Here is a 14,052-nt window from a genome sequence, read left to right on the forward strand (position 1 = left end):
CCACTGCATGGAAACTGTGCATGGAGGAAACCCAATACCCTACGCAGAACTCTGTTTGTAGTGCCCAGACTGAAAGACAGATGCCATCTGGGCCTCCAACGAAAGTGAGGAAGAGATCTTGACTCCCAAATCCTTCACAACAGAAACCGGAATAGGCCATGAACCAAGAGAAGATGTAAAAAAAAAGGGAGTCCAAAGAGAAGAAGGGCCAACCACCATGACCTCAGTCTTGTTCCCGTTCAATTTAAGACAGTTGTGGCCCATCCAACCCCCCACATCCTCTAAGTATCAACGTGACCTTGCTCAAGGTGTGATTAAGTCATATTTCTTGATCCCTTAAAGGAAACATATATCATTACATAGTTTACTTTTTCCGTTATGAAGTCCTGCAGCTTTTCATCTGCGGTTTTGAGAACTGTTTTTCAGATTATATTTCAGTCCTAGTCTTCATTTTCTAGTCTCTTCAAATTCCCACTGGCAAAGTAGATGCACTATATTTGGATCTACCAATTTGATCTTTGTGTTTTAAAAGGACATTGCCAAATGTACTTTATAATATATTGAGCCTACACATGTATGGGTACTGTTTGTTACTTAAGAGCTAGCGTAAGCACTTGTCATATTAAAAACACTCACATTAGCTACTTGTCTATTTCTTTCAATGTATTCTGTTGGCCGAAAAACCAACCGCCTCAAATGTTCAATATTATACAGACTCATGAGCATGACCAGAGAGTGTCCTTTTTGATGGAATATAATTCGCCATTTTGACTAATTTTCGCTTCTTGCTTTCTGTCCAAACTGCTTTGCTGTAAGCATATTCTATTCCGTTATTCCGTTGTTGCTCATGCATAGAGCAAGGCCACAAGAAACACAATGCAGGCAACCCAGACAGCAATGCCCGGTCTCCTCCCTCACAAGTCCTTGGAAGTAAACAACAAGGCATTTAATCACTACGCAGGTGCCAGCTAGTCTCGCTGATGCTTTAGAAATGGTAGAAACAAACAATTAATGGCTTGAATTATGCTCTCTTTTATGGCCCCCCTTCACTGAGCCCTGTAGAGCGAGTTGACCCCTAGCACACTAATATAAACTGGAAGATAGTGAGGCCTGGAATGTGTCTCTCCCCTGTTTCTCCCCTGCACGCAGCTTGCTTGTAAGAACAGGAGCAGTGTGTTCCCTAAAACAAAGAATCCTGTCTGCAAGTCCGCAAATTGCAAACTGTTGCTAAATGAATGTCTGAAGGTGTCATATTCGTCACAATTGTCAATCATCAAATCCATTTCAAAGGAAGTACATTATGGGTGGTATTGAATATGTCATTACTGATAATAAGATGTTCATTTTGTATATATATGTAACTGTTGTAAAATAGTCGCTCTCCTGCGTCCCTCGGGGTCTGGAGACACATGTTGCGGGACGTGAGACCCAGTTGGCCAACTGAGACTATTTGCTTTGCAATAAACCATAGATTTTGGGAATTGAACCTCGTGTCTGGCGTATCAGTTAGTATGTGGTGATTGTGCCTTGTTTCCATACGTGAGGGTCCCCTAGGGGCCCCATCACATGAAATATGAATAAATAAAAATATGAAAGTCAATGGAAAACAAGTAAATACTGAGTACAACAATGAACAGAGTGAAAGCATATAAAAAGACAACTGTGACAACCTTTCTAGGCAGACATTGGAGAATGGGACTAGGGAGACCCTTGTGGGCCTGGACGCTTGAAGATGTTGGGCAGGATATGGCATATGGAGCATGCCAAGGCTTCTCTACTATTCACTTTCTCCTTAGCCAGGTACCAGTCTGTAATCCAAGACATTGTATTGTATTGCACTTGTCATTTTTATAGTGCCAATTTTACCATATTATAGTCTCAATGCGCTGTTAGTGGGAACACCGTCCGTGGACCGAAGTCCATAGTGTTGGACATCATGGAGCACAATTAGGATGCGTGTGTGCATTTGGCAAAAAAAGGCTTAGCTGGGCTAGCCATGGTCCGGTAGAGAAACAACCCATGCGGTCAGGTATGTGGATGGCTGCTGAGAGGAGTTGGGGTGGTGTCAGTGCTAGAGACTCTGTGTTCATCGTGCCTGAATTTATTGTAGGTCTGCGCTGCAATCTGCTGTTCGAGGTGTTTATTTATTTATTTATTTTAATTCTTTTTACGCACCACATGCCCGTAGGCCTCAGGGCACACAAAATACAAGGACATTTTGTTCCGGGTGTTCTTAGAGGATACTATCATGAGCTCTGTTTTGTTGTTATTCAGAGCCAGAGAGTTACAGGCCATCCAGTCCTGGATGGCTTTGTAGATGTTATTGATAGTTTCAACATCATTCTTATATAGGCCGCTGAGCTGGACGACAACCTGAGTGTCGTCTGCGTAGTTTGTATATTGTACTCCCAGCTCATTAAGGAGATCAAGTAGAGGTTGAATGTACAAATTAAAAAGCAGCGGCGACAGACAGGAACCTTGTGGGACACCACAGGTTTGAGAGATGGGGGTAGAGTGATTATTACCCATGTAGACCCTTAGCATACGAGGGCCCAAAAAGGAGGCTATCTATTTAGACGCTCGTATGGAACAATTTGCGACCTCTCTGAGCCTTGTCACTAGTAAGCTGTAATCAACAAGGTCGAAGGCTGCAGAGAGGTCAAGCAGCATCAGCAGTGCGGCTTGATCTTTATCCGCTATGCCCGCTAGGGTGGACTTGAGGTCGAGCATGGCAGTCTCTGTTCCATGACGAGCCCTATAACCTGACTGTTGAGTACCTAGAATGCTGTGTTGTTCAACATGAGCCTGAAGTTGAATGTATGCTAGTTTATCCAATATCTTCAATATGAAGTGTACATTAGTTATTTCCCTGTAATTGTCTTTGTTGGTAGGATCAAGATTTTCTTTTTATCAGCAACGGGGATATCCAGGCGGATTTAATCGCAACCGGTACCACGCCTTCATCAAAAGATAGATTTATCAATTTAGTAATCCAGGGGACTAGTAAATCTGTCAATTCCTTGAAGATATTCGTGGGAAAATCATCTCCAGGGCAGGAGGTAGCTTTAAGATCCTGTATCACTTTAAGCGCCTCCTTTTCTGAGTAGTGAGAGAAGGAGAATTGGGGTATTTTGCTTTGGATAATATTAAGATGTGTTGTGTTTTTTATAGGTGGCGGAGAAGCCACGTCGTTAAGGGCTTTATTAATTTTGTCCTTCTGGGAATCGATTTTAGATAAAAATGCATCATGGATGTCTTAGTGTTGTGGCATAGTATAAGTATGCGGAAGAGTTTATGTGAGCAGCACGACCAACGTTTGTCGTAGTCCTTGCTGTATACTAATTTGGGAGGATTGCCATGCCTGCTGCCAGTGGAGTGATGTATTTATACGTACCTTGCTGCCATTGATGGCGCTTTGTTGTTAGGACGCCCCGTTCCGAAATTCTGCAGTACATGGAGAAACACCTAAATTTGGAATACTTGAGCAGTGGGAGAAAACGCCTACATTTGAGATTCAACAGTACAGCGAGAAGTGCCTAAATGAGAGACTCGAGAGTACATGGAGAAAACACTTACATATGGAATACTTGAGCAGTGAGAGACAACGCCTACATTTGAGATTCAGCTGGTAGGGGAACGTAGGTACCTAAAAGTGCATGGAATTCATGTGTTTCAAAATCGGCAAATCATTTGATGATTCACTGCCAGAGGATTATTAAGCACATGACAGGAATGGAAAGAAGCCAAGCAAATGACAAACATTGCACAGCCCTTACAAAAATCAGCTGATCAAAATGAGCCCACATTTACCATAGAAGTGAAATCAAACCACACACCTGTTTATTTTAATCATTTAAGGATGTTTACAATGGGCCCAATAAGAAAACAATGCTTGCAAACGACCAGGCTACGTGTGGAAGATCTGTTAAATAAATTGGCCTGCAGCTGTGCCATGTCTGGCTTTTGTGTTATGGATTATCTGCCAGGTGGGGCCAGAGTGCCATAAAGATGTGACAAGGAGACTGGGGCATGTCAGGAGGTCCTAGCAGGGTGTGAGGCCATCCTATAGTGCCCAGGCGGGTGCTGTCTTTATTACCAATTGGTGTCCTAACAATGTTAAGAAGGCAGGCATTGGGGCTTTGGCTTCTGGAGGGCAGGGCTGAAAGGAGGCATGCACCACAGAAGGTTGCTAGCGAGAGGAGGGAGGGGGCCACAAGCACAACTTGCCATACAAAGTAAAGGCGGCAGTTCTTATTGTGCAGTGTTTCAAACGATTTCATGCTTCATTACTGGTGCTCCCCTTTACCTAGGAGAAGTATGGTACTCAAAGGTGACAACAGTGCGGAATGCCGGCCAAGAGAGCCGGAGAGGACCGTCCCATTTAAAACACTGGACAGGGATCAACCCTTCACTAGGCATTCCCTCCTAGAGTTTGCCAATACGCTTCACTAGATGGGCGCAGTACAGAGTATGCTGAGGGCAACACTTTAACAGCTAGGCCTTGCTATAACATTTCGCTATCCAGGACTGTATGGCTTCATCACTAGACCAGAGAGAACCTTGCTACAGGCCCTTGAGTGCAAGGGGCCGCCAAGACAGTGAGTCCTTGTGCCAGGTCACTGCATAGGACACGTGCAGAGCACAGCTACTATGCACGTCACAGAATATGGCTTCTCGTTGGTCTCCATCCCTCCTCCCACAGCCTTAACGCTTTGAAGCAGCTTCAGTGCAGAGTGTTTCACATGTCGCATAACATACAACAGATATGCTTAAATAGCTAGGCCAAATAAGGCAGCCATTAGGGGAGACACCCGCCCTTTATTTTATTCATTTCTAAAGTGCTGGAACAAGGCCCGCCAGCATAGAAGCTTTTATACAAAACAAACTCACAAAAAACATAATGATAAAAGGGAGAAATTGGTTAAACACAGACCATAACATTGAAAGCAGGTAAACACATTGGTCAGACTTTTACAAAAATTCAAAACAACGTCAGCAAACAACCCAAGCTCAGATTCTGTTCTATTCTAAAGAATTTTTTTATAGCATCACACGCCCGCAGGACTCAGGGTTCTCACAGACGAACAACAAAAAACAACGGCAGGGAAGCCAGAAGCAGTGAGCTAGGATCGAGAAACAGGAAGGAAAGAGGAGAGTCCTAAATTCCTCCTCCATCAAACAGGTAGGTTTTCAAAGCCTTTCTAAGCTGGGCACTTGACAGTAACTGCCTAGTAGAATGGGGGAGATCATTCCAGACCTTTGGGGCCCAGGCCTTCAAATTCAGACCTCCAAATCTCTTGGGTTTAAAGTGCAGCTGAGTTAATAGGTTCTTATTGTTGGACCGTAATGTTCATCTGGACGGCAGTCTCATGATTTGCAAGCTAAGATAGCCTGGGGCATCACCTGCAAGGCATTTGTAAACTAAGCAAGATGCTTTGAAGTGAATCCTCTGATGAACGGGGAGCCAGTGTAGCTTCCTACGGGCAGTAGAGATATGATCTCTGCGTCTGATGCCACAAACAGCTCTGACTGCCCCATTCTGGATAGTCTGCAGCTTTTTCAAATTGGCTTGTGAAGTGCCAACTAGCAGCTCATTCCAATAATCCAGCCTGGGGTTTATTGTGGCTGTGGTCATCAAGGCCCTATTTTCCTCTTACAGATAAGGTTGAATCTGCCATAGCAATTGCGTCATATAAGTACAACATGAACTCGAGAGACACACGTTTGTTGAAGTTTAAATTGCAATCGAAGAAAACCCCCAGGGTTTTTACATAGTTGAAACCGGTATTGTAGCACCCCCATCACGAATGCCACATACTGGGTGTCTAGTTTCTTTAACTTTGTCGTGCTACCGAGAAGCAAGATCTCGGTCTTCTTATCGTTCAGAGCCAGAAACATGTTTGCCATCCATACTTTGATGGCATTGAATATCCTGCCGACCACCAGTGAGTCAGCTTTATAAGATCCAGACAGTTCCAGGATGATCTGAGTGTCATCAGCATAATTTGCAAATTTGACACCTATACCATCCAAGAGATCAATAAGGGGTTGTGAGTAGATATTATACAGCAAGGGGGAACGCATGATCCCTCTGGTACTCCACAGCAAAGTAGGACCTCTTGTGACTTAGCGCCCCCCCTCGCTACCCTGGCTTTCCTAGGTCCGAGAAAAGATCTGAACCAATTCACCTCCTGACTTAGAACAGTTTTCAACCTCGGCTAGCTTCACCGCCATACCGTTATGGTTCACCAGATCAAATGCAGCGGACAGATCCAGTAACATCAGCCTTGATCTACAATTTCAGCTAGGTCAGACTTAACATCCACCAGTACCGTTTCTGTCCCGTACTTCTTCCTAAAGCCAGGCTCACCCTTAGATAGAAGTCCCCTCTCTTCTACAAAGGCATTGCACTGAGTACAAGCGACTCTTGAAAAGACTTTCCAGACGGAACCAGAAGGCATATGATGCAACCATTTTGAGGAAAAAAATAAATTCAGAACAATCCTAATATTGGACCCAGCTGACATATCGCTCTGATTTTTAAATAGACTGAAAAATCACGGCAAACTGCCATGACCATAGCCTAGTATTGTCCCCGGTGCACCATTACTTAATGTGCAGCCTAGGCAAGAGTCTAAGGTCCTGTCCTCTAACATACTGTTGACCCACTTTGGAGTGTAACCAAGATAAGACCTAATTTCCAAGTGTGTCTCTGGTTTCAGTCCTCTCTGTTGTAACTACATTAGTGATGACAATGTTCCGCCCATACATAACAAGCTCTCTCTGGGAAGAATCTGATATCACCAGCATCCTTGACTTATTAATGCGAACATCCTTGCCATCAATAGCCATAACTGGTCTGGATAAGGGGTTAGTCACATTTCCAGACAGTTTAAGGGGTACAAAGATCTCTACCGTATAATCTGTCACAGAAGAGCTGGCATCAAGGCAGATGAAGTTAGACTGAAAAGCACAGGACTCATCCACACTAGCTGGCACACTGGTATTCACAGTCAAGTCGGTTTGACAAACCATATCCTTCCTATTAGAGTACAGTTCATTTAGGTCGCATTAACATGCTTTATCTACCTTGTCCGGGGGGGCAGGTAGTTTAACCTCATCAAAAGAGTCTACCCATGCACAGAAATCCTGGTTCGTTTTGGATTGATTCAGGCCTCTCTAATTTTCTCCTTCATACGTTACCAAATTACAGATTCACTAAGGCCACCAAGCAACTCATTTCCTGAGCCGGACCATAACATGGCTTCAGCTATCACCCTATCCGTACATATCAAAGGGGATTGTGGTACCTCCCATGCAGCTGGTGGCATTTGAACAGAAATGCCACCTTGACCCAAGACAGTCACTTCATCAAGCAAACTGACTAGATTCTTCTCGACAGCAGCTTCTTTCAACTCTGCTCTAAGGTTTGTCGCCACTGGGACATCTAAGGTAGCACACCTAACTGCCTCTGTTGCAGCCATGGTCTCTTTGCGGAGACGCTGTCTCCTACGGGCACTCCTCGCCACAACCTCCAACACCCGTTTACTACCCTTAACTATGCCGCCTGGGGAACCATCAGCTTCAACATCACTAAACTGAGGGGCAGCCATAACCTCAGTTAGTGACACCTGCTTCTTTTTTAGCATATTCATTTTGGAAGTGTGCATAGTGGGCAAATTAACAGCCTTAAGAGAGACTAAGATTCCACAGGTCAGGCCTTAGATGTCAGCATACACAAGCTAACACATATGACCCGGGGAATAGATAAATTTAAGGAGCTAGCAGAGCCCCTGTATACAATGGAAAATTCAGAGCGTCGAACCCCAGACTCCTCACCTCTCTTCAGCGCCTCTCCCTTTGCACCCACACTGGGTGTTGCAGCCTCTTCAGGGCACAGGGAACAGAAGTGCACAAAGAGAGGTCTAGAAAAGGGATACAGATGCCAGATAGTTAGCGCAGACCAACGTCAATTGAGCCGCGCCTGCCTCGCTTGCAGCTTCCAGGATTAGAGAAGGGCACCTGGAGGCGTGCCATGCGGCGCACCGTCACCCGTCAAGACACTCTGCAGAAGCAGTCGCTTCCCTTCAGTGTGTGTGCCAGGGGGTACCGACCAGTTATCTATTCGAGTCCACTAGGCAGGGCTGGCAGAGTCTTCAACCAAAGAACTGTGGTCCTCCTTGTCAGAGTAGCACTCAGTCATCAGATGTCGTCTGGAGAGTCGTGCAGCTCATCACCCTATGGGGCACAGTGTGGCCGCTCCACAGCACCAACCAGCATCTGCAAGCTCAGTTGCTGCATCGGCCACAGGAAACTGCAAGGTGGATCCCTGGAGTGAGAAGCAGAGCCCCGTGTGTAGCAAAGGCCGGACATGGTAGAGTTTTAAGCATGAACAACTCCTTATTACAGGACCAAAAGGTCTGTGGTTATGGTCTTTGAGACAACCAACAGTACATTTAACTACACGGTTGACAGGTAGACTGAATAACAGATACTTCAGTGCAGGGGTTTTACAATGGAGTTGGCAGAGGAATGGGTTCATGGTCGAAAGAGTTACATGCAGCATCCTGCAGTAGGAATTATGGCTGAGTCAGCCAGATACATGAAAGCGCTGCTTCACTTCAAGGTGACAGTTTATAACTTGGATACAGACTAGATATAACAACAAGATGGTTCTTACTCAGCACATCAAATGCTTTAGCCCAATCCACACAAGGAAACAGGTGTAGTCACTACCAACCTTACTGAACTATAAAGGGGGCTGGGGCAATGGCAGAGTGGGGTAGTTTGGAAACAGCAAGTATTTTGGTTGGGAGCAAAGGAACGTATGAGAGGAAGAAGGAAGGCGAATGGAGTGGAGGGTAACACTTGGAGGATGGTAGAAAAGGGGAGGGAGAGGAAGGTCCATAACAAGGTAAAGAATGGAAAGGGGAAATACTAGAGGAAGGAGGAAAAAAAGAGAAACTCGGAGGAAAAGACACAAGTTGAAGGAAGAAGAAGGAGGAAGGGACCTAAAAGAGAAAAGTATAAAAGGTACCGACCAAAGAGGTGTAGGAAGATAATGGCCATGTTGGAGGAAGAGGTTGGGAGCTCCTAGGAAGAAAAGGGTGGTGGAGGATAGAAGAAGCGGAGGAAGCAGAGGCTGAAAATAAGTCAAATACTGTTGGGGAAGGTTTAAGGCCTGGGCCAGTTCAGGAGCATGCTAGTTCAAACCTGGTTGTAGATCTTAACCCAGTGGCCTTCAGACTGGGGCGCTGGCCCCCCTTGGGGGGTCCAAAGGATGTCAATGGGGGCCCAAGACTCTTTAAAAGGGGATTAAGATGACTGCTATTAATATAAAAAGTATTATAGCGACTGATTTAAATAGAAAATATAAGCTGTAGAAAATCTGATTATATTTTACCGACCCTGCACCCCCTCTGTACATCATTTGGTCCATCTGGGGTGGTGGGGAGCACCTAGAGGGGGAGGCTAGAAACAATATTTGTACTCAAGGGGGGAAAGGCTCGATATGGAAAAGTTTGAAGCACTCTGTCTTAGCCTAATATCTAGCCTATAGGTGTAGTCAAGAATAGACAATTGAAAGGAGGGGAAGAGCACAGTACCCTGGGAGAGAGCAAGATGTCCTCTCGTCTAATGCGAACCAGCCTATTCACAATGAAGCATTTATTTCCCATTAGAGAAACTGACCCCTAACCCAAGGAAATGCAAAGGTCCTCTTGTTTAATGGGAATTAGCCTATTCACAGTGACACATCTATTTCCCATTAGAATAATGGACCTCCAACCTAAGGAGCAGAAACGTCCTCTTGTCTAATGGGAACTAGCCTATTCACAATGAAGCATCTATTTCCCATTAGAGAAAAGGACCCCTAACCCAAGTAGATGCAAAGGCCCTCTTGTCTAATGGGAACTAGCCTATTCACAATGAAGAAACTGACCCCTAACCCAAGGAGATGTGCAAAGGTCCTCTCGTCTAATGGGAACTAGCATATTCACAATGAAGCATCTGTTTGCCATTAGAGAAAAGGACCCCTAACCCAAGGAGATGTGCAAAGGTCCTCCAGTCTAATGGGAACTAGTCAATTCACAATGAAGCATCTATTTCCCATTAGAGAAACTGATCTCCAACCTGGAGAAGCAGAAAGGTCTCCTTGTCTAATGGGAACTAGCCTGTTCACAATGAAGCATCTATTTGCCATTAGAGAAACAGACCTCATACTTGGAGAAGCAGAAAGGTCCTCTTGTCTAATAAAGCAGAAAGGTCCTGTCATCCGTTGGGAAGCAGCCTATTCACAATGAAGCATCTATTTCCCATTATAGAAACGGACCTCCAACTTGGAGAAGCAGAAAAGTCCTCTCATCTAATGGGACTAGCCTATTCGCATTGAAGCGTCTATTTCCCATTAGAGAAACGGACCCCTAACCCAAGGAGACACAAAGGTCCTCTCGACTAGTGGGTACTAGCCTAATCACAATGAAGCATCTAATACCATTAGAGAAACGGACCTCCAACCTGGAGAAGCAGAAACGTCCTCTCATCTAATGGGACTAGCCTATTCACAATGAAGCATCTTTTTCCCATTAGAGAAATGGACCTCCAACCTGGAGAAGAAGAAAGGTCCTCTTGTCTAATGGGAATTAGCCTATTGACAATGAAGCATTTATTTCCCATTATAGAAACGGACCTCCAACCTGGAGAAGCAGAAAACGCCTCTCATCTAATGGGACTAGCCTATTCACAATGAAGCATCTATTTCCCATTAGAGAAATGGACCCTTAACCCAAGGAGATACAAAGTTCCTCTCGACTAGTGGGTACTAGCCTATTCACATTGAAGCATCTATTTCCCATTAGAGAAACGGACCCATAACCCAAGGAGACACAAAGGTCCTCTCGACTAGTGGGTACTAGCCTATTCACAATGAAGCATCTATTTCCCATTAGAGAAACGGACCTCCAACCTGGAGAAGCAAAAAGGTCCTCTCATCTGATGGGAACTAGCCTATTCACAATGAAGCATTTATTTCCCATTAGAGAAACGGACCTCCAACCTGGAGAAGCAAAAAGGTCCTCTCATCTGATGGGAACTAGCCTATTCACAATGAAGCATCTATCTTCCATTAGAGAAATGGTCCTCCAACCTGGAGAAGGAGAAAGTTCCTCATGTCTAATGGGAACTAGCCTATTCATAATGGAGCATCTATTTCCCATTAGAGAAAAGGACCTTCAACCCGGAGAAGCGGAAAGTACCTCTCGTCTAACGGGACCTAGCCTATTCACAATGAAGCATCTATTTCCCATTAGATAAATGGCCCTCCAACCTGGAAAAGCAGAAACGTCCTCTTGTCTAATGGGAACTAGCCTATTCTTAATGTAGCATCTATTTCCCATTAGAGAAACAGACCCCTAACCCAAGGAGACACAAAGGTCCTCTGGTCTAATGGGAACTAGCCTATTCACAATGAAGCAAGTATTTGCCATTAGAGAAACTGACCTCCAACCTGGAGAAGCAGAAAAGTCCTCTTGTCTAAGGGGAACTACCCTATTCTCAATGTAGCATCTATTTCCCATTCGAGAAACTAACCCCTAACCCAAGGAAATGCAAAGATCCTCTCGTCTAATGGGAACTAGACTATATTATCAATGAAGCATCTATTTCCCATTAGAGAAACGGACCTCCAACTTGGAGAAGCAGAAAAGTCCTCTTCTCTAATGGGAACTAGCCTATTCACAATGAAGCGGCTATTTCCCATTAGAGAAATGGACACTTAACCCAAAGAGATGCAAAGGTCCTCTTGTCTAATGGGAACTAGCCTATTCACAATGTAGCATCTATTTCCCATTAGAGCAACGGACCTCCGACCTGGGGAAGCAGAAAGGCCCTCCTGTCTAATAATAATAATTGTTCATTTATAACACGCTTAATACCAGGAGTGGTTTCTAGGTGCAGGATTCGAACCTGTGTTGCGCTGTGCTATCTTGCTTCCAAAACAAACACGTTGCCCCTGAGCTATCCTTCCTCCCCTAAGGGGAACTAGCCGATTCACAATGAAGCATCTATTTCCCATTACGTAAACGGACCTCCAACCTGGAGAAGCAGAAAGGTCCTCTCCTCTAATGGGAACTTGCATTTTCAGTGAGCATAATCTAAAATCCATTATTACGCAGGACCTGACCAATAGGGTAGCAATATAGGCCCTTTCACTAATGGGAACTAGCGTTCTGAGTGAGAATAATCTAAAACCGGATATTATGCAGGATTTGACCATTAGGGGCAAAAAGCCATTTCACTAATGGGAACTAGTATTCTGAGTGAGAATAATCTACAACCCATTATTATGCAGGACCTGATCACTAGGGGAGCAAAATGGTCAATTTCTCTAATGGGAACTAGCGCTCTCAGTGAGAATAATCTAAAAACCTTTATTGTGCAGGTCTGGATCACTAGGGGCAAAAAAGGGCAATTTCTCCAATGGGAACTAGCGGTCTCAGTTAGAATAATCTAAAACCCATTATTATGCAGGACCTGGCCACTAGGGGAGCAAAATGGGCACTTTCTCTAATGGGAACTAGCATTCTCAGTGAGAATAATCTTAATACCCATTATTATGTGGCACTTGACCAGTAGGGGCAAAAAGGACAATTTCTCTAATGGGAACTAGCGTTCTCAGTGGGAATAATCTAAAACCCATTACTATGGAGGACCTGACCAATAGGAGAGCAAATGGGCCCTTTCTCTAATGGGAACTAGCATTCTCATTGAGAATAATTTAAAACTCATTATTATGCAGGACTTGACCGAGAGGGGGCAAAAAGGGCAAATTCTCTAATGGGAACTAGCCTACTCAGGGCCCGATTCTCATCTTGGCGCAGTGAGCGTGCTAAATAGCACGACTCACTGCGCCCTTTCTTGACGCCCAGGCACCACTGCCAAACAGGCCGATTGCAGAATCTCAGCAGCATTTTCGTTAAATAACGAGGGAATCGTTATATAACGAAAATTCTGCTGTGATGAAAACAAAAATGCACATGCTTTTTGGGTGTGCAGATGCTGACAGGTGGGTCCTGCACTGCCTTTGTTTATCTTTATTTGCAGAAGAGTGCATACTGCCATCCATATGGATGGCAGTATGCACTCTTCTGGAAACAAAGATAAAAAAAATGCAGTGCTGGACCCACCTGTCACCATCTACAAACCCAAACAGCTGTGTGCTTCTTGTGGCACTCCTTCTGTACGTGTGCTTCTTGTGGCACTCCTCCTGTACAACACTAATTTGGGACCATACTTCAGCGCCAAATTCAAGCGCTTACGAAATTGGAGGAGTGCCACAAGAATAACCATGCAAAGGGAGAGATACGAAAGTGCCGGTTGCTAGGTCGGTTTCCAGCCCTTCCTAGCAACTGACAACCATATTCCGAAAGTGGTGCAATCCGTACGACTTCGGAAGATTGCGCCACCTTCAGAATAGGTCGTAATTACCGAAAATGTCGTTAGCACTTTTTACGAAATTTTCAGTAATTAGCACCAACTTGAGAATTGGGCCCTCAGATTGAAGCAGCTATTTCCCATCTCAGATGTGAACTAGTATCGCACGTGACAGCCGCCTTCCCCCAGGAAGTCCTGACAACACGCTATTTATTCCACATCCCGCCATGCGCGGTGATGTGGTGTAGACACAACATCAATGATGCACCCTGCCATGAAAAAAGCAGCATTACTGCATGGGACTATCATATGCTGGCTTCTTTGCATTTCTAGTATTGAGTAGTATTGGCTACCCGCGTGCATTTTCAATCCCTATAATACCGTGTCTCAGACAGAGATGTTATACCACCTTAGTATTGCTTGTTTCTATGCAGAGCCGTTGTCAAAAAATACGCGAATACACTCAATTTTCTTTTCGAAAAGTGCATTTGTTATGCCTACGTTCTTCTAAACACTGCATATTCATGAGCAGGCTGTCAGGAGAGAGAGATGAGGCGAGTTCTGAGAACCCTCAGCCATGGGCATATGGCATATTCTGGGTTCTGTTCATACTGTGAGGTAATT

This window comes from Ambystoma mexicanum, chromosome 4q, assembly GCF_040938575.1.
Source record: "Ambystoma mexicanum isolate Mex_15411 chromosome 4q, UKY_AmexF1_1, whole genome shotgun sequence".
NCBI classification, from domain to species: Eukaryota; Metazoa; Chordata; class Amphibia; order Caudata; family Ambystomatidae; genus Ambystoma; species Ambystoma mexicanum.